The following is a 22,599-nucleotide window of genomic DNA, read 5'->3' on the forward strand; positions in this document are numbered from 1 at the left end:
CCTATCCTATCGTTCGTGTATCGTGTTCTATCGTTTATCATGTCAAGAATAACGTTGCGGGTACTGTATATGGAGCAATCCAAGAAATGCTGAAAATGTGAATAAGCTTTTTATATTGCAAAAACGAGCTGCAAGGGTAATTCTTAACATCAGAAATTTTGAAACACCATCTAATGTCATGTTTACAGAACTTAACTGGTTGCCTCTATCAGATTACTTTGTCTATAGAAAAGTCATTTTAGTGTATAAAGTTTTACATGGTTTAATGCCAGATTATTTAAATGTTTTTAAATATGTATCAGAAGTCAGTCAGAGGCAAACTAGAAATTCTTATTCAAATATTTTGTATATACCCAGGGCAAAAACAGAATATTATAGAAGATCTTTCAGCATTTCAGGGAGCACAGTGTGGAATGCCTTGAGTCAAAACATAAGAAACTCAACGAGTGTTGCGTGTTTTAAGAGAAATTATCTTAGAGATTATCACCATACTTTTTAAGCTTCATTTTGTATTCTATTTATCTTACATTCATAATTATTTCTTAAGTTTATATGTATTCTACTTCTTTTAATCTGTGTTTATTTTACTAATATCTGTCTGTATGTATGTTATATGCAGGACCATATTGAAAACTAGCGTTATCGCTAAATATGTAATCCTGGTTAAATAAAGGTCTTATTATTATTATTATTATTATTTACAAGAAACAATATTACAAACAACGATTGAGGATTGCAGAGTTCAGATCTTGGCTATATATTGATAATCCACACTATCTATATATTTTTACATTCACACTATTGTAGGCCTGTTGTACATAATCCTTCATCATTTAAATAAAATGCTATGCAGGATTAGAATCAGAATCAAATATTGATTAAAGCCCCATACGACCCGAAAAATCCCAGCTTCAAATGATTTCGTGTGTTGACGTAGCCATGTTAGGTAACCGGGTCAATTCGATCCCCGGTTTATTTCCATACTTGCACAATAACGTCTAGATGTGAACTAATATCCCCACAAATATTTTAGCTGAATATTTTAAATAATATATCATTTCAGTTCCTTTAAATATTATTTATTCAAATAGCTAAATTGACGGCAATGCAGCTTTCATTTGTCTGGTCGGTCTCCATCCCTGCCACACGAGTGTTAAGGACTTTTGTAACATTATCATTAATGAAGAGCTTATCTTACCTTTAGAAAAACTTTATTTTTAAATTACTATAAATTATTCGTATTGATAATAAATGAAGAACGAACATATAACTTATAACGAATTTTATGAATATATACACGTACCAACAACAACAGGGTTCGAATTGACCCTGCTACCTAACATGGCTACATGAACAAACGAAATTATTTGAAGCTTGGAGTTTTCGGGTCGTATGGGGCTTTAATGAATATTTGAAGGTATGTTTGGACACAACTATAGTAAGAAAATATGTTAAGAATTTTTTTATATTAAATTTATGAGACAGCAACACAAGAATATAACGAAATCAGGTCTCAACCGTGCACAGCTTTTTGTGCGCCTAAGGTTTTTATTAGGGGTGGAACTGTAGCTCTCTGTTCCGTCAAAATATTTTTTTCAGAGAACTACAGTTCTGCAGCTACACTGATATGTAGTATATATGTACCCTTTGAAGAAAATTAATTTACATATATAGCAGTACACGACACGAGTTTTATACACCCCATAGTGGGAAGACCAGGGTGGAAAATTTATCCACAGAGATTCGCCGTGTCCTCCGTGTCCCACGGTGTGCGTTATTTGCCAATACACACTGCTTCCGGGGGCTTCATCGTGGCTATCACCGCCTTGCAGGACGTGTGAAAATGTGCTGCAGGCTAAATAATCATGATAAAGGAATTTTCAAAAAAGAAAAAAAATCAATATTTTCCCCGTGATACATGTACGTGTATTGTTTTTTCAGCTTTTTGAGACATGTTTGTGTAAGGGGGGGAGGGGTAGTCTTCCTCCACTCAAAATGTCTCAACCCAACCTCCCTTTCCGACTTTAATCATGCGGTGGATCGGTCGCCACATAAATGATTTCTTAACTTTCAAGCTTGCATATATTAGAACAATCACTATCCGATTCTACTGTAACGATGTTAAACCTCGGTGTGAAACAATTTATGCCTGCTCTCTCCTCTTCTCTTCCTTCTAGTGATAGACTGGGTCAGCAAAACAGCTTTCAGTAGCCCAACTGGCATTCAGTGGACACTAGTAATACGTCTGGAAGACCATGACTTTGCTGACGACATCTGCACACTATCTCACCGTCTTCAAGACTCCCAACATCAAGCTTCCAACCTAGAAGCAACAGCAAAAAGAACTGGTCTTTACATTAACGCCCAGAAAACAAAATCAATGAAAATCAACTCCATACAAACTGACACAATCGAGATAAACAACATGGAAGTAGAGGACATCAAAGACTTCACCTACTTAGGAAGTATTGTCAGTAAATCAGGGGACACAGACGAAGACATCAAAGCAAGAAAAAGGAAGGTCCAGCAAGCTTTTGCCATGTTAAGACTAGTATGGCGAAGCAAGGCACTCAGAACACGCACCAAGATCAGAATCTTCAACACCAACGTGAAGTCTGTTCTACTATATGGGTCTGAAACCTGGAGAGAAACATCAACATCCATGAAATCAGTCCAAGTCTTTGTAAACAAGTGCCTGAGAAACATCCTCGGGATAAGGCGGCCAGATGTTATAAGCAATGCAAACCTGTGGAAGAGGACCAACCAACACCCAGTGAAAATCACCATCAGAACACGCAGATGGAACTGAATAGGGCATACACTGAGGAAACCAGTACTAACATCACAAAACAAGCCCTAGAATGTAATCCACAGGGACAGAGAAAGCGGGGACGGCCAAAGAACACCTGGCGCAGGGTATTAACATCAGACCTGAAGAAAATTGGCAAGACCTGGGGAGAAGCTAAGACCATTGCACAAGACAGAGGGAGATGGAAAGCCACTGTAGCCGCCCTATGTCCCCCATGGGACGAAGTGGATTGATGATGATGATGATGATGATGATTGATTAAAATATTTATTGATAAGGAACCGTTTAAAAAGGCAGGGTTTTTTTGGACTTTGCTGTAGTGTGCGTGTGTTTGTGTGTGCGTACGTGAGTTTCAGAGATTTATCAATGAGACTGATAGATGAAAGTAATTGCCATATATAGCAATATCTATGTATTTGATATCAAATTTTCCCATAATTTCTATACGAGCACCTGTTCAATAGCCTACATTTTTGCAGTTACTCCCCTTATACCGGAAGTCGTGGGCGTGCTTACGATTGCGGTCCTAAGCTCCACACAAATAGTATATTAACAGATAGTGTATAGTAAATCTTACGTTACCAAATTCTTTAGTATACTAAGTTTTAACAGGTTGTAATATATCTATGACAAAAACAAGGTTTAATTTCATCGATTTTATGGAGAAAACTTTTCAAAGTATGTACTTCGTCAAATTGTAGAGTTGAGGAAGGGGGAGGGGGTGTTATAGGTGTACTTGATGATTGGATTTTCCTGTTTAGAGATCTCCTATGAAACATTTAGCAACAAATTAAGAAACTATTATGAAAATAAAATATGTGATCAATTTGATAACATAAAACAAACAAATTGTGGAAAACTTGTATTTTATTGCCATATATACAATTATAATTTTAAATTGCAAGAATATTTGAAATTTACATTACCAAAAGCTTACAGATCTCTACTCACTAAACTAAGACTAAGTGCACATCCCCTCAATATTGAAGTTGGGAGATACTGTACACCTCCAATTCCACGATCTAACAGATTTTGCAAATTCTGCTTGAATGAAGTTGAGGTTGAGAAACACTTCCTATTATTTTGTACGAAATACGATCACTTAAGAAACAAATATTCAAAACATTTGGGTGATTTGAATGCAAATTCCATAAAAAGCCTCATGAATCCTGTAAATTATACATTTACAAAACATTTTTGTCAATATTTGAATGAGTATTTTAATCTAAGGTACACTGAATTGAGAAATGAGGACAATTGTGGTTAATCTGAAAATGTGTATTATGTTTTATATATATACTTAGTCTAGTATATGATGTTAATTTATGATGTACGCCTTATGTTTGGTAATCGTCAATAAAGCATTTGAATTTGAATCTGATGTTTATATCTGTCGAAATTATGCAATTATTACCGAGGATTTCATTAGTAATCTGTTTTAAAGCAACAGACACCAAGAATTAAAAGCAAAATGAAAGCATGTGATACAATCAGACATGTAGCATCGCTTATAAGGGGGGGGGGGGGCGTGATTTCATAATTCTTGCGAAGTAAATATCTATAAAAAAAAAAAAAAAAAAAAAAAAGGAAATAATGATCGAAAGCTCGAGAAAGAAGGCGGCAAGGGTTGATCTTTCAGTTCCATTCATCGGTTAAGTTTTAAATTTCCACTACCATTCACGACAATGCCGTTTTTTTTTTTTTTTTAGATCTATCTCTGCATGTAAAAATAACAAAGTTTGTATGTACATGTAATAATAAGAGGAGGCAGACCCGTTGTTGCTATGAGCCTGATGATTGTTTTTGTGCTCATTTGAGTAAATGAAGTACAAGAAGAGGTGTAAGTTGAGTTGATGTACACAAAATCTTAACTTTCAAAAAATTGAATAAAAAATATTTTAACAACAATATTACACTAGAGATACCAATTCGAGATAATCAACATGCTTTATTTATTGTCACCTAGAGTACATTTAGCAAGAAGTCGTTTTGTTCAGTTTGAAACGATAAATTGATAATGTACATGTATGCGTTGGTTTTACATGTGTTTTAGGCATATTGTATTGCATGGTTTTTTGTGTGTGTTTTGGTTGTCGAAAATATTGATAAAAAATAATAATGATGAAATGCTGATATACTACGGACATCGTGGTTCTGATCTAAAGAAATCGAGGACTAGGTAATATTCACATACTTTATTACCCTATGATCATACATTGCTTGGCGAGAAAACCACACAAGGGACACATAAATGTAATTAGTGACTGAAATGTTTTGTTCAGTTATACTATTCTTAAGTCATTACACTCAATTCGTAGAAAAATTCCATAACTGGCAATTGATTGCAATCAAAAATTGTAAATTTTCTATTTATTCCTTATTTGACACCGTCAACTGAGGACCTCAATGTACTGCGCGCCCTCTGTAGTCAGGGGGAAATAACTTGCAAAGCTTTATGAAAAATATAGGCCATTAATCTATATCTAGTAAGACAAAAAATACATGTACATTTCTTTCATTAACAATTTGTAGTAAATTTAAGAAATATCTTAATGTAGTTGTAAGAATAGATCCTTAAGAAGAACTCGTAAAAGTTTTAGAATTTTGATCTCATCCTTTGATATGTATTGATGTATAGAAATAGACTCCATTCAAAGCGATTTCTCGAACATTTCTGAGGATTACACGCTGTTATATTAGTCATTTTTAAGGTTAGTCGAACTTAATCAGAGAACATATCGGTGTGTTGTCTTATCTTTGATATGCGAGATTTCACCGAACATTTCAGAAGAGTAGCACGAGTTCGTGATAAATCCTACCTATATAAACACTTGTTAGCAGAGTTACATTTACAACATTTTCAGTGAACATTTAGAGCGTGAGCATAAAGCACAGGTTCTAGACGTTCATCCCGCCATCATTTTTGTTTGTTTTGTGGGTTTTTTTTTTAGGGTTGTTGTTGTTTTGTTGTTGTTTTTTAGTACCAGCTACATCGTTTGCAATTTTCGGTTAAATACAGCAATCGGATACATTTTTCACATTGCAGCGTGAGTTATTTCTCCCTGATCATAGGAGCGCACAACAATACTTGTGATTTCCATAAGTGGAACTCTTCAAATTAAATGCGCGTAAAGTCATGCTACCGGGACAACGTAAACAATAGGTACACGCAATATGGCATTGAATACGAATTATAATCCAACTGCAAACCAGAACTCTGATAAAAATTCTAAAGTTAAAGAAAATTAATTATTTTAACAAGAAAAAAGACAAACTTGTTAAACTACTTCAGAGTTACGAGCCCTTGGTTATGGTGGCAGGCTATTTTACAGCTCTAACATCATGAGCTAGTTTTAAAGGATATTTGCCATGTAGGCTGCAATTAATCTTCTGCAAGAAGGAGCAAGCATAGGAAGTACAATTCTAATTGAGTTTCTACATAGAACTGTGGTATGTTGTAAATATATCTGTAAATATTTATCCACTGACCAGCTTGTGAATTGTTTTCAGGTGGCCATTCAGTATTCGTGCGTGGTTACATGTATTCTTTAGCGCTGGAGTGGGACTCGTTAGTACTAACCACTTGTGAAGTTCGTATTTGAATTATTTGAGTACATCTGAGTATTTTCGTGTCCTAGTGTACACTTATAATATTTTACTTTTTCTGAACTGAACTGAAACATGGCATCAGCAGATTTCTACACTGATTCTACTAAGCGTAATCGCAGTCAAACAGCTGACACATCGCGCTCCCCTAAGAGGACCAAGGAGGGTTCACTTCACAACAGTGGCTCTGAACTAGGAACGAATGGAAGTCCCCCACAGCACTCGACACCTCCTCATGGGTTTCCTCCAGGCGTTCAGCAATTCATGTCTCCCCACGTTGCCCCTCACCATCCTGGGGTCCCATCTCAGTTTCTCCACGTACCACACGCGCACCAAACATTCACTATGCCAAACACGTCGCCAAATAATGTCATTGAGGCAACTTCGAAAGCAGGAATAGACATAAGTCGCAATGATATCGAAACGTCACATAGAATCGTCAAGCCGAGCAACAGAACTGCGCCTAGTCAAATAATCGTCCGATTGAAGTCAGTGGACAAAATATTTCAACTACTCAAATCCAGTATAAAACTGCCAGAACAATCGAAATAAACGAGGACCTGGCTCGCTTCCGAAACTACCTTTGTTCATCTGCCGCAGACTCGTTAAAAATGGACAAATAAAAAAGTTGTGGACAACAAACGGTACAAAGGTACAACACATTTAACATCTGCCTCTTCAGGGCCCGCAGCTAAGGTTGTAGCTGCGACCAACACAAAGTCTGTAGCTGCAAACTCTGCGGAGCATGTAGCTGCAGATACCGCCAAACCATCTAAGAGACGTAACTCATCTCCTAAAAACAATAAACCATAACAGTATAGCGATCGGGTGCCCAAGGGGGCGAAATATTCCGTTGCTATGCATAATAAATTTGGAGTTTTTGGAGGAAATGGAGTATACTCCACCACACTCATCATCACGAACCCGGAGTCTTTCTCAAAAAATAACAAAGGGAGGATATATCCGGTAACACACAAGAAATCATGAATCATCCAACATTTATTCAATGGAATTGTCGAGGTTTTAAAGTAAATTTCAATGAACTATCGTTACTCATTCAGAACCATAACCCGGTGGCCATATGTTTACAAGAAACACATCTGAAAGATACAAATAAGATAAATTTTAAAAACTACACTATGTATAACCATTACGCTCAAACAGAGAGAGCCTCTGGTGGTTCTTCAATAGCAGTCCATAACAACTACATTCATAGCCAAATTAACTTGAAAACAAATCTCCAAGCAATAGGAATTCGTCTTTCCCTTGTTAAAACAATTACCCTTTGATATCTCTCTCTCTATATATATATTCCTCCAAACTATCAACTACAATCTCGGGAACTTATAGATTTAATACAACAACTTCCAGCCCCTTTCTTACTTATGGGCGATTTCAACGCCCGTAACCCGCTATGGGGTAGTGACAAAATAACAGATAAAGGTTAAAAAAAAAAACCACCTGGAATATGCAATATCTCACCACAATATCTGTATTTTAAACGATGGCTCTAACACGTATCTTCACTCAGGCAATGGTTCATATTCTTCAATCGATATTAGTAAAGTTGATCCCTCTTTACTTTTGGATTTAAACTGGTCTGTACATGATGATCTGTGCGGAAGCGATCATTTCCCTATTATTGTTAAAGCAAAGAATGCTCCAGAAAACAATCCTGTTAAAAACTGGAAACTCGACAAAGCTGATTGGCCATGCTTTGAAGCTCTGTGTCTGCAAGATATCGCAGCTGAAAAGTTTGAAAACCATCCAGACCCCATTCAAAAATTTACTGAAACAATATTTCAAATAGCAAATAAATGCATACCTAAAACCTCGACAAATTCTACCAAAATAAAAAAAAAAACATGGTTTACAGAAGAATGCAGTGAAGCAATTAAAGCTTGCAAAAAAAGCAGAAAGACTATTCAATAGATCACCAACTTTCTTAAATCTTAATAATTTTCGCATATATCGAGCAAAGGCCCGTAAAACCATAAATATAAGTAAAATAAATCCTGGAAAACATTTGTATCAAATCTAAACTCGCATACTCCTATGAATAGTTTGGAATGCGATAAGGAAAATAAAAGGAAACGGTTCCGGGAAAAAATATCAACACCTAAAGGTAGGAAATCAAATAGTCACAGATAAGAAAGACATATGTAACAGTATAGCTAATACTATTTCTAAAAACTCATCAAAAGACAACATGAGCCCAAATTCTATTTCAAACAAAACTAAAGAACAAAAAACTCTGGATTTTACATCTGAAACCAATGACTGTTATAACGAACCATTTACTTATGATGAGTTGTTGAAATCTCTAGTAAAGTCTCATGATACAGCTGTAGGCCCGGATCAGATCCATTATCAAATCATAAAACATCTTCCTAAACCTACCAAAAAATGTCTTCTGCAAATTTTTAACATGATCGGGAAAGTGGTAATTTCCCATCTTCCTGGTCACAGGCTACAATTATTCCTATTCCAAAACAGGGAAAGGATCACTCAGATCCTAATAATTATCGACCAATAGCCTTAACAAGCTGTGTATGTAAACTCATGGAACGGATGATCAATGAACGCTTGGTATGGTTTCTCGAAACCAATAACATTCTAACTGATATACAATGTGGTCTCAGGAAAAATCGAAGCACAATCAACCAGTTAGTAAGACTTGAAACCTATATCCGAGATGCCTTTGTTAACAAAGAGCATGTCGTCTCTGTATTTTTTGATTTAGAAAAAGCATACGATACCACATGGAAATACCGTATCTTAAAAGATCTTCACAATATAGGCCTTAAAGGGAATTTATTAAACTTCATCAATAATTTGTAAGTGATAGACTTTTCAATCTTCGCCTAGGATCTACATTTTCAGACAATTTCGAACAAGACATGTGCGTGCCACAAGGAAGTATTTTATCATTTAGTCTAAAAATAAACAGTCTATCTGATGTTCTTAAAAACGACTTCCATGGAAGTTTATATGTCGATGACTTTGTTCTCTGTTATAAATCTAAAAACATGAACTCCATTGAGCGAAAACTACATTTATGTCTCAACAAAATCCAAAATTGGGCTGATGTAAATGGTTTTAAATTTACCAAAACTAAAACTGCATGCATACATTTCTGTTCTAAGCGAAAACACCACGATGGTCCTCAATTGCAATTAGATGGTACTTCAATTAAAGTCGTAAAAGAGTTGAAGTTTTTAGGTGTCATTTTTGATAATAAACTTTCTTTTATTCCTCATATAGCAATGCTCAAAGAGAAATGTACAAAAGCTCTTGATATAATTAAAGTTGTTGCAAACACAAAATGGGGCGCAGATAAAAATACTCTTCTACATTTGTATCGCTCTCTAATCCAGTCTAAACTAGACTACGGCTGTAAACTATATGTTGGTGCAAGAACATCCTATATCAAAGCCCTCGATGCAGTTCACCATCAAGGAATTCGACTGTACACAGGAGCTTTCCGAACCCTCTCCTGTAGATAGTTTATATGTTGAGGCCAACGAACCACCCCTCGATCTACGTAGAATAAAACTTGCATTACAATATATTTTTAAATCAAAAGCTAACTTTGACAATCCTGCATTTAACTGCGTTTTCCATCCGCAGTTTGAACATTTATATGACAAAAACAAGAAGTGCATAAAATCAATCGGTCTACGAGTTAAAAAACATACACGTGATTCTAACTTACCGTACCATTGGACATCGTAAAACCCTCATCACCATCTAAAATACCACCATGGAAACTACTAAAACCCAAAGTAGACACATCACTTTCTGAATATAAAAAATCTGAAACAAATTCCGCCATTTTCATGCAAAAAGTATCCGAAATAAAACAATCCAAACATACTACAACTGATATCTATACAGATGGTTCAAAAGACCAAAATAGAGTCGCTGCAGTAATCACAAACGACGTTTTCTCTGCATGACTTCCAAATGAAGCAACAATTTATACCGCCGAAGAAAAGGCTATTCAGCTTGCGTTTGAATACACACAAACTTCTAATGACAAACATTTTACTATATTCTCAAACTCCCTATCATGTCTTCAGTCATAAAACAACATGAATATTGATCATCCATATATTTTAGATATCTTACAATGGCTGAAATATTGCCAAAACGGCGTAAAACCACAATCAATCAATCAGTACATAAATTTATTATTAAAAAAGGATTTGCTTTACCCTATAAAACCTGATATATCAGTAATACTTTCGCTTGCATTCTAATATTTGCCTTTTGTATATGTTCTAAATGATGTTGAAGTATTCACACAACCCCATCACACATTATCATCACCATTGTTTTATCATTATTTTGTATGTACATGTAAATGACGAATCGCATATATATGTTTATGCCATAACCATAACACGATTCTGATTTAATAATGTAAAATAGGAGACGGATTTATATAAGTGCTAGCCCTTGTTTCCGAATCCTATTCATTTTGCATCTGTTTGTATGTTTCATGTAATGCTTCATTTAATAAATATAGCTTAAACCAAACAACGTGAGGGAGCACAAGTACTGAATTTGATAAATTTGACCGATATAAAGCATAAACCGCAAGAAGAATTGTAAAGGGAAAAACATAAGCACATCCAACATACAGACATTTTCTTGCAAATAAAGCGATTCGTATGCTTTCAAAGTTATTCTGTCAGACTATGAAGATAGTTTATCATACAATTGGCGCAGGTTCATATGGCATGGACCTTGTAAGCATACATGTAACTCCCCCCCCCCCCCCTTCCTCCTTTCCAACATTTTGAAATAAATTATCCATCTGTCAAACTGCAATTTTTTTTTAATTTTGAGACGTTTGTAACACTAAATAACTAAACTGTTATGTTACCGAACTTCATCTAAGGTATTTAAAAAAAAACCACGATGGAATTTGGATAGAAAACATCAATTTTTGGAATTTTTGAAATAAATGTGATTAGTATTATATTTTTAATGCAATTTGCGTAATGTCTGTTTTACTATGACACCATATTTTTTAATATATATATTGTAATTTGAAAAGGGGGCTATCAACGTTTTACGTATATTCCGGTAATCCCGCACTTGCTAGCGAGACTTTTTCATTGAGGTGCAAGAGTCATCAAAGCGCGATAACTCTGACGGGTTGGTAATAGGAAGTATCCATAGCAATATTCCATTATCACCTACATATGGTGTTTATTTCTCTGATTTGATATACAAGAGCTTGTTCTGCGTATAGTCAGTTTTTAAATCAAAGCTGGCTACAGACAAACAAATTAATGGTGCAGAAATTTTAAAGTTAGCATTTCGCAAATTCTTTGGTCGTTATAACAATCTAGTTTCCCAATACAACCTATAATTGGGTCAAATGCTGTCTGACGTGTTTCATACCGATTGTTAGGCCGTTCTTGGCACATCGATTTTAACTACGGATAACTCCGTTTACCTGATCAAGATATAGGGTTCACGGCGGGTGTGACCGGTCGACAGGGGATGCTTACACCTCTGCTGGTGGACTGTTAGTTCCCGAGGGTCTCTACAGCCCAGTAGCTAAGTACTTCGTTACTAGCTTGAAAATACGGATGTATATTTAATTGTTGTTATAAAATTTAGAAATTCATTTCAAAATTAAGGATTATCTCGCTCACGCATAGCTCTTATCCTTAGACGAATTTGATTCCACTTTTTTGTCACACTGTTTTTCCCTATAATAGCTCTAAAACTTCATTGTTATTTCGGATTTCAAACATTTCGGTTGAGCATCACTGAAGAGACATTATTTGTCGAAATGCGCATCTGGTGCATCAAAATTGGTACCGTATAAGTTTTACATTACACCTCCCATACACCTGATCCTTCCTCTGGTATATCCAGGGGTCCGTGTTTGTCCAACTATCTATTTTGTATAGCTTATAGGAGTTATGAGATTGATCACTGTTCGTCATCTGCAGTAGAATCTGCTTCAAGACTTTCTGTTTGCAGATGATTGTGCCGTAACAGGCACTTCCAAGGACGGCCTGCAAGAAATCAGAGGTACTCCACCAGCCCAAGCTGCAATCATTGCCACAAAAGACACAGTTGCAAAATGTAGATGCGTTCACCTATCTCGGCAGTCGCGTGACCTCTGATGGTAGCCTGGATAAGGAAATATCCTGTCGTCTGTCCAAGGCTAGTGCTTCCTTCGGTCGCCTCTGGACTAGATTGTGGAGTGAGCGCGGCCTAAAACTGCAAACTGAGGTAGCCGTCTACAGAGCAATTGTGCTGACATCACTACGGTACGGTTGTGATACCTGGACCCCATATTGGTGCCACATAAAGCAACTGGACCAATTCCACCAACGCTTCTTACACAAGATAATGGGTATCAAGTGGCAAGATGGGATCACCAATGCAGAAGTGCTAAAGCGTGTAAATCTACCTGGCGTCGAAGCTTTGTTAACCAAGGCTCAAATCAGGTGGACCGGTCATGTGATGATGATGGGTGGTGACCATGTTCCCAAACAGCTGTTCCTCTCAGAACTTAGTACGGGCACACACATTCAAGAAGCTCCCTTGAAACGCTACAAGGATCGAAGGATGCAGGCAAGATTTCTCTCAAAGCCTGTGAGACATCAAAGTTGAAGGATGGAAGTGCCTGGCAAAAAACCGTAACGCATGGAGGACTGCGATCAACAAAGGCGTAAAGTAAACTTCAGACAAGAAAAGAGACAGCAGAGCAACAGAGCTTGTCCACAGTGTGGAAGATTGTGCATCCGTATTCAGACTCCGCAGTCAAATAAGGCGACACTGAAAGCATCGTTGATTCGACAGCTATCCAAGACGAGGACATGCAAAGTTGGTGATTCTTACGAGCAAATTTAGTATCTCTAGCAACACTATATAGGCTGTCCTCTTTCTTTTTGAATAGTAGTAAGCAATTGTTCTGGAATTGTAAAATTAAAGCGATATATTGAATTGAAGGATTAACCCCACCCACCTCAACGATTTAGAGATTTGTTTGGTTTGTTTTTCGCTTGTCACGAATTTTCATACAATCGTGAAGTCAATTTCTGACGCCACCCTTTTTCGAAAAACGGTCATGCGTGCCTATTTATATCTTATATATTATCACATGTTTTCATCGTGCCTTTATATATCCTTTTAGCTTTTACAAGTTTATTGTTATTTCGAATGTCCAAAATTTCGGCTTGAGCATCACTGAAGAGACATTATTTGTCGAAATGCGCATCTGGTGCATCCAAAATTGGTACCGTATAAGTTTTACATCCATTTTACATACATTGCATTGGGTCAAATGCTGTCTGACGTGTTTCATACCGATTGTTAAGCCGTTCTTGGCACACTGATTTTGACTGCGGATAACTCCGTTTACCTGATCAGGATATGGGGCTCACGGCGGGTGTGACCGGTCAACAGGGGATGCTTACTCCTCCTAGGCACCTGATCCCACCTCTGGTGTGTCCAGGGGTCCGTGTTTGCCCAACTATCTATTTTGTATTGATTGTAGGAGTTATGAGATTGATCACTGTTCGTTATCTTCACCTTGCATCCAGATGCCTGTCATTTTTTACAGATTACTTCTGAAATTCTGAGTATCAGTTGTATCAAAACTTGAGCAGAAATAAACATCAAATACAACTAACACCCCCTTCCCGATCCCTTCAATTTTACGAAATGTACAATTTAGAAAGTGTTCTCCATAGAATCGAAGAAATCAAACCTTGTTTTTATCAGAGATATGATACAACCTGTTACAACTCGGCATGATAAAGAATTTGGTACCGTAAACTTGACTACCGTATATACTCGCCTATAAGTCGGTTGTATTTTTTAAGGTTATTTTGTAGGGATTTGCCATTGACCCGCTTATAAGTCGGTACAAATTTTTGTCAGATTCGGTTGACAATTTCGAGTCAATGCTCTAGTGTTTTTACCAATGTTTCAACAAATATTTCGAGAAATTAATAATTATGATCTGCTCAATATCCAAGCCATATCTATTGGGGTTTAAACGCAACCCTTGTTCTATTATGGGTAATGATCCCTTGTTACCTAAGCAATTATGGTCTTCTAATTACCAGTACCTGACATCGTGTTTACTTAGTGGCACGCGCCTCGCGCAAACTGTTATTGTGGGATTCCGGTATAATTCATTGTATCAACAATAAAGTTTTTAAGAGTCAAGAATGATGATCTAAATTATCTGTTAACAATATTCAGTCTGTTATGAAATTTATTTCAGCCGGTATACATATGAATATTTCAATATTAAATCGGGTTCGTAATTCAGTTTTACCGGTAAACGATATATTAGTTGAATTGAAAGTATTAGTTATCGGTATGTAAATAATTTTTAACTAGATAAAAATATGTAAATACTTGTACTTTATACATGATTTTAAAATACACAAACAATACAATATGTCTAGATATTTGTGAACAATAATCATTTGTGTGGTAGTTCATGATAATCGTCAGAATTGTTTAAAAAAAACACTACATTTTGCCGCCCAGAAAAATACCAATCTTCTTAGGACGCGCCTATAAGTCGGACATAGAGTTTTGGACCAAAAATTGACTCCCAAAAATCCGACTTATAGGCGAGTATACGGTATACCCTGTTTGTTAATACTATTTTATCTTAACCTTTCGACCGCATCGATAAACACGCCCTCAACTTCTGATGTAGGGACAGTAAATGGCCAATGAGTATTTGACTTTCTAAGCTGCCCATTATCTGTTTCTTGGGTTGGTCCACATTGTCTAATTTCCAAAAAAAAAAAATTTTTAATCATATGTTAAAAATCTATTTGATTGATGCAAGGTGAAGATAACGAACAGTGATCAATCTCATAACTCCTACAAGCAATACAAATTAGATACCGTAGTTGGGCAAACACGGACCCCTGGACACACCAGAGGTGGGATCAGGTGCCTAGGAGGAGTAAGCATCCCCTGTTGACCGGTCATCAGGGTTAGGGTTAGGGTTCATGTTTTAAAATATTTTAGCTCACCTGAGCTGAAAGCGCAAGTGAGTTATTTGATCATCTGTTGTCCTGTTGTAGACTTTTCGCATTTTCGACTTCTTCTCCAGAACCATTGGACAACAAGGATGCTTTAGGCCAAGTTTGGTTATGATTGGCCCAGTGGTCAAATAACTCAAGTGTAGGATGGGGCCACCAAAGGGATCAAAGCTTTACATGCAAATATATAGGGAAAATCTTTAAGAATATTCTTCTCAAGAACCACTCGACCAGAAGAGTTTACATTTACACGAAAGTTTCCTAATATTATGTAGATTCAAGTCTGTAAAACTCATGACCCCCGGGGCTAGGTTAGGACAACAATAGGGATCAAAGTTTTACATGCGAATATGTAGGGAAACTCTTTGAATACAGGCCAATGTGACTTGGGTGAGAGATGTGGCCCATAGGCCTTTTGTTTTCAAAATATTTCTATTTATGATTACCTTTTTCATTTATTCTTCGTGCACAGTAACGAAATATTCTCAACGGGTACGAAATTACTTTCACACTAATAAACATGATTAGTTGACTCGTTCCTGAAACGCTCTTCTTTGAACGATGAACGAACGCAGATCTAGAACGAACGGGGAACGCAATTTGGCGAACGGTTGATCTATTTATTCGTAATACATGTAGATCTATATCTGATTTTCCCCATGGGTTGTACTTATTGCATAATTTAGTTAAGGAAATAGATACTTAAGGTAGTACCAAACAACACCTGTAAAATCAGTTTATCACTTGTATCTTTCTTAAATTCATTAATCTAATGAATGAAATCTACATGATACTAATTAATATTTAATGATGTTCTGAACAAACTAATACAATCCATGGCATGTATTTAGCATATTCTGAAAAATATGAGAGACATCCAGTTTATTTGATTGATTGATTTCATATTGTTTGCTCGAGAATTTTTCACTCATATGAAGACGTCACCATTGCCAGTGAAGGACTGAAAAATTTAGGCCTATGCTCGGCGCTCACGGTCTTTGAGCAGGGATGGATCTTTATCGTACCACACCTACTGTGACACGGGGCGTAGGTTTTTGCGATCTCATCCAAAATACCGCCTCTTACGACAAGCAATGGGGAGCTAACTGAACACCTACATGTATTCTAACCCAGATCCCCACGGGACCCAGATTATTGGATGTCTAGGAGTTTTTATATGATTATATACATCTTTGTGAGATTTAACTGTCTATTATAACGGATTGCTATGTACATGTAGCTACGTGACGACGTCATTTGCCGAATCTGTCATGTTTTTTCTTAATCAAATTTTCTAAAATGTCCAAAATATACGAAATCCCAGGTTTTAAAACATATCAATTTCTGTATCATATTGTTCATTGTGTTAATTAGTTTACGTTTAAGATCTGCTATTGCCGAGCCATGCATGTTATATTGTACATCGCTGTGTACACCAATATATCAATTACAATATATTTTATTGAGATTTAGTAACAAATAGGTCAGCTTTATAAAAAATATCACTAATTTTTGTAAAATCTCTAAAGTTAATTTTTACATAGTAGGTGATAAGAATGTGCACTAAGTTTAATTTCACATTCTTCTAATTGGGATCTGATACCCTATATTTGAAACTATGTGGAGAAAAAAATATATGATAGATTTCTTATATTGCAGACATATTGTACATAATCATTATCCACTGCTGGTGTTGTAGAGTGAGTCTTCCCCCATAACGATACTTCCCCCCGGAAGCTTGGCTCTAGAGTGAGCCTTCCCCCGGAAGCCTGGCTCTAGAGTGAGCTTACCCCCCTGGGGGAAGGCTCACTCTAGAGCCAGACTTCCGGGGGGAAGTCTCACTATGGGGGGAAGTCTGGCTCTATAACACCGGCTCAGGTATTCGTTACTAGCAATGCATGTTCAAATTTTGTCCGCTTTACGTGGAACGATTACTCACATAGTCCACCATACGTAGGGGAACTTATGTAATTACATGTGACAGCGCTGCATTACTTAAACTTGTATTAAATGCTTACTTCATGAATTACACAAATACACACGTTTTACATTACGACCCCTGGGTCGAGGCCTCTGCTGGTGGACTGTTAGTCCCCGAGGGTCTCTACAGCCCAGTAGTTAAGTAATTCGTTACTAGCTGGAAAATACGGCTGTGTATTTTATTGCTGCGATAAGATTTAGAAATTCATTTCAAAATTAAGGATTATCTCCCTCATGCATAGCTCTATCCTTGGACGAATTTGACTCCATTTTTGGCAATCTAGACTTCCTTTTAGCTATTACAAGTTAACTGTTATTTCGAATTTCCAAAATTTCGGCTTGAATATCATTGAAGAGACATTATTTGTCGAAATGCGCATCTGTTGTATCAAAATTGGTACCGTATAAGTTTTACATTTAGTTCACTTGAAAGTAAACAGCATTAACTGTAACTTACACACTTCTGAATCAGTATGAATTGCATTCACATTATGATACTAAAGATATCAGAGCCATACGAATACGTTCTACTCACTCCTATTTCCTAAATAAAGACACTATACAAACGGAATAAGTTATCAAACAAAATTATTAACACTTTGCAACAACAGTTATCCCAGGACTTTAACATTAACAAAGAGAAAGGGTAAAAGTAATGTTTTACTCACCTCGGAAGTCGTGTCTATTACGAATTTCTAACTTAAACTCAAAGACTTTTAGAAAAAGAGAATTTTCAGTAACCCGTGCTACTGTGTAGCGTGGAACACGGTCCGAAGAGAGTGAAATCCTAAACTCAGGTGAATAAATACAGGTATTGAGGGGTACTCTGAAGGGTGTTTGACTAGAGGGGTCCTCTATAGGATAACTGAAAACATACTGTACAAACATGTAACACTGTAAATGTGACAACACCTCCCCCTTTTGGAAAAGTATGCTAATACTTTGAACACACATTTACGAACGCTAAGAAACAATTATCCATGTATATACAAATCACACAACATCACTCACTGTCTACATAGATAATCTGCTCCTTGATTATCCTTTCCTCTGATTGCAATGACGCGGTATCGATATGATTGAAGCCCAGGTGTCTATAGCATGACCCTAGCGTTGATTACTTTGGCTTTGTTTAAATAAACCAACGACTGATGATCAGTTTCAATTAGAAACTCGCACCCATAATGTACAGATGGAACTTGGGAGACTGCCCACACGATCGCTAAGCATTCATTTTCAATTGTGGAATACTTATATTCGCTATCCTTTAGTTTCCGAATAGCATATACCACTGGAAGTTTCAAATCACTTTCATCATCAAATTGCATCAGGACTGTACATATTCCCCTATCTGAAGCGGCAGTCTTCTTGTCTTTGAAACTAAGATCTGAATTCATATAATAACAATTATTATCATTGGTTTTATATAGCGCTTTTTCCAGCTGCTCAAAGCGCTTTGCAATACATTATTACCACGGCAGACCTCATATCAATCTAGAACTTTCTCAGCTTCCTGGGAAGCATACAGTGCAAGCTGCCTTTAAGGCGCTAGAGCAATAACATTCTAACAATATCGTTCACTGTCTATAGCCAGGTACCCCTTTTACACTTGGGTGGAGTGAGAAAATTCATGTGAAGCGCCTTTCCCAAGGACACAACATCGGCCCTGCCGCAGCCAGGACTCGAACCCAAGACCTTTCGGTCGAGAGTCTGACAGCCTAACCACTAGGCCTCCGACGCCACAATTAATATCTACTATTGCTGAACCTCCTATATCCCCAACACTTTGTATTCTAGGATCTTCGTCATCCATCTCTGCAGCACATTTATTTAGAACAGATCCAACTAAACCATTGTCATCATCTACGATCTCTGAAGTAGATTTCCTGACAGTGTACCTTTTCAGCATGTTAACATGAAATGTCTTTAACCTACCTTTCATATCAATCTGGTAGTCTACTTTGTTCAATTTCTTCTTGACGTTGAGCGGTCTTTTCCATTGCATCAACAGCTTGTTGGAATCTGTGGGTAGCAACATTAACACTCGATCCCCTACCTTCATACTCCGTGCTCTGGTAGATCTTTTATAGAATTTCGCCTGTCTTTGAGAAACCTCCCTGAGGTTTTCCCTGACCATCTCTGTCATCCTCTTAAGTATTTCTCTTAAATGTAATGCATACTGATGAATATACTTTACCCAACGTCGTATTCTCTGTACTGATTCATCCGTCTGCTGTTCTGCTTTGATGTACTCTGGGGAGATTTCCTCCGGAACTCCGAGTTGAGGATATGACTTTAGTTTCGACTTGGCTTGTTGGCGGGTTTCTACAGCATACATATCTGACCATTGAGGATCTGGGTCCCCTGGTGGTCTTCCCTTCTCAACATTGCCAATAATGAGATCGTAAACTGGCTTATCCATACACCATGACTCAAACGTTCCTGTGATATAGGGTGTATCAATAAAAATGGAAGCAGCTGGTACTCTAATAGATGAACCATCGGCCAAGATGCACGTTTGTAGTTTATCTTTGATTATATTTGCCGCATCAATCTTACTTTTCCGTACCACTATTCCACTGCATCCTGTGTCTCTCAACACATTCACTGGCTTACCTTCAACGTACCCTGCTGATAACGTCATGTTGTGACATTGCTCTCTATAGCATGACGAGCAAACGGTGGTAGACGAGTCAAGATTCAATGAAGTTGTCATTTGTTTCTGTAGGCATCGAGCTAATAAATTAATGCCGTAGTGGATGTCGTTTCCTGGAACTCTGCTGCTTCTTCAGTTGTGATGGCGTCAACCTTTCGTTTTGTTCTGCACTCCAAAGTAATGTGTACCAACCTATTGCACTTATAACATCGTCTTTCAGATTTAGGAACAAATGGCTTCTTAGTATCATCATCTTTCTTACCTGAAATGTCTTTGCGATTTCCAGGATGATTATTTGCTGGAGATTGAATTCCCTGACCTTTGGCATTGATAAGGGTCGCAGCACTGATCATTCTTGCCTCTCAATATTGGTCTGCCAGCTGCGCCATGTCCTGAATATTCTTTGGAGTTCTCTCTTTCAAAAACAGTGTCAAATCTACTACAAACATTAAGAAACTGATCACGCAATAGCAAATCAAACAATGCTCCAAATGCTTCCGCTATACTTGCCATTTTTAACCACCCTTGCAAATAATTACTCATTCTAACAGAAAACTGTTCAAATGTCTCACCCGCATCTGGTTTAGCTGGCCTAAATTTCCGTTAAAACCCATTTTCTGTAAGTTCACAGCGCTTTGAAAGAACCAATTTCAACTGATCGTAATCTAAAGCATCATCTGCTGGTAACAACGCATAAACATCTAAAGCCCTGCCTTTCAGAAGTGCACTAAGACTCATAGCCCAAGATGAATTCGGTCATCTTTGCAACTCTGCATATCGTTCAAATCTGCGCAAGTAGCTATCCATTTCATTTTTCCCATCTTCAAAAGCTGGGATTTTGGTCCCTTAAACTTAACACTCTCCTCTCTGCGGCTTTAAGTATTGATTGTACCCGTAGTTACAACAGATATAGTACCGTACTAAAACGCTGTCCAAAATATTTAGAATTCAAAACAAATATTTAGATCATACTTCAAAGAATGATATTTAATCAAAATCATTATCATAATTTGTTTCACAGGCAGCATCATGTATATTAGAAATTAAGCGGTTTTTAACACACACACATAATTATACTGATGCCTGGAGTACCTAAGGTATCAAATGACATTACATATATGCTCACAACATCTAACGGTATGTTCTCCGCATTTCCATTGACATATTAACTGATGTGAACGAGAAACCTCACATGTTTTGTGGTGTAAATCAAATTTGGAATAGCGTTTTTTGTATGGTGCAGTATTATGCTTTGATTTGAATTCAGGTTTTCCCCCAACAAATGTTTTGTACAGCATTTACAACCTACTGCTATTAATATACCTAATATAATAACGACATACGTTTTTTCGCGTATAGGTGACGTTAAGTAGGATTTTTTCAATGTTCCTTTGACATGGGTATATCGACAAAGCATTTTTGGAAACTATGGATTGATTTTTTTTTAAACTAGGATGCATTTTTGGGAGTTGAACTATGTTCAATCTCCCTGGGTCATCACGCACTTTTCTGCGCAGTAATTTGTATTGATTTGTATAGTGGTCGTCAACGGGGGTTCTGTGTCAGCTGATTTACTCCTAGGTAAATCAACATAAACTTTTATAAACATCCGCCATTAAATAATCCATGTAACTTTTCTGAATTAATCTAATTTTGATAATTGACATGTAAGTAAATGCAATGATATTGTATTCAAATCAATTTGAATACAAGATTTCGATCAAATTGATACTGATATACATAGAAAAATAAAAGATAAGGTTGAAAATTGTCGGTTGTAGCGCAGCGTCACCTATAAACATTGATAGGGAAACGAACGACAACTGCACACAAGACCTATTGACACCGTGGCGAAACCTCAGAAAATTTACAAGAAATAACTCTACAACATTGTGTATGTGTATATATTTGTTTTGTTTTTTAATGTGATATAAAGAATGCTTGATGTTACATGTATATTGAATTAAAACACGTCATTCCTAGTCAACAACTTTCGATTGGGATCGGAATACGAAATAAAATTTCTTATATCCGCGTATCCGGTTGCAAAATGAAACTGCTTCAAGTTATTGAATTACGTAGTAATTGCACGTTACACATTAGAGAACTGTTCCTTTTAATAAAGAAAGTCACAAAATAGATACAAAATGAGTGTACCTTATTCATTACTGTTACCGAGCTTTCGTCGACGAAAATCTCGAAATGGCGTGTTTCGCTGCGCTTGATGACGGTAAGGTCCACATTTTCTAAGCTACGTGAGTAGCGTGATATTTGTTTATGAATTTTTTGTGCATACATGGTATGTCTCGGCTAGGAATAATGGAAACTTTCTCACCTATGTATGTAAAGACATATTAATCTCTATTTTTGAAAATATAGAACACTTTTATCAAATGACAATGTTTGAAAACGCTTAGAGCCCCGATGCAATGTCAGAATTTCCTTTTCCAACACATCAATATGTCAAATTCATTATCCTTTTTGAATAGTATGTACCATAT

General features: G+C 36.8%; 1 protein-coding gene across 1 annotated transcript in view; it reads right to left on the reverse strand.

Annotated features, from left to right (window-relative positions):
* Positions 1 to 18,227, reverse strand: part of LOC125674427 (serine protease inhibitor Cvsi-2-like) — a 53,265-nt gene extending 35,038 nt beyond the window's left edge. Inside the window, exon 1 of the mRNA XM_048911582.2 lies at positions 18,111 to 18,227. The gene's annotated coding sequence lies outside the window, so the exon portion shown is untranslated. The remainder of the gene's footprint in view (positions 1 to 18,110) is intronic.
* Positions 18,228 to 22,599: the final 4,372 nt, after the last annotated feature.

Source organism: Ostrea edulis, chromosome 6 (genome assembly GCF_947568905.1).
Source record: "Ostrea edulis chromosome 6, xbOstEdul1.1, whole genome shotgun sequence".
Lineage (NCBI taxonomy): Eukaryota > Metazoa > Mollusca > Bivalvia > Ostreida > Ostreidae > Ostrea > Ostrea edulis.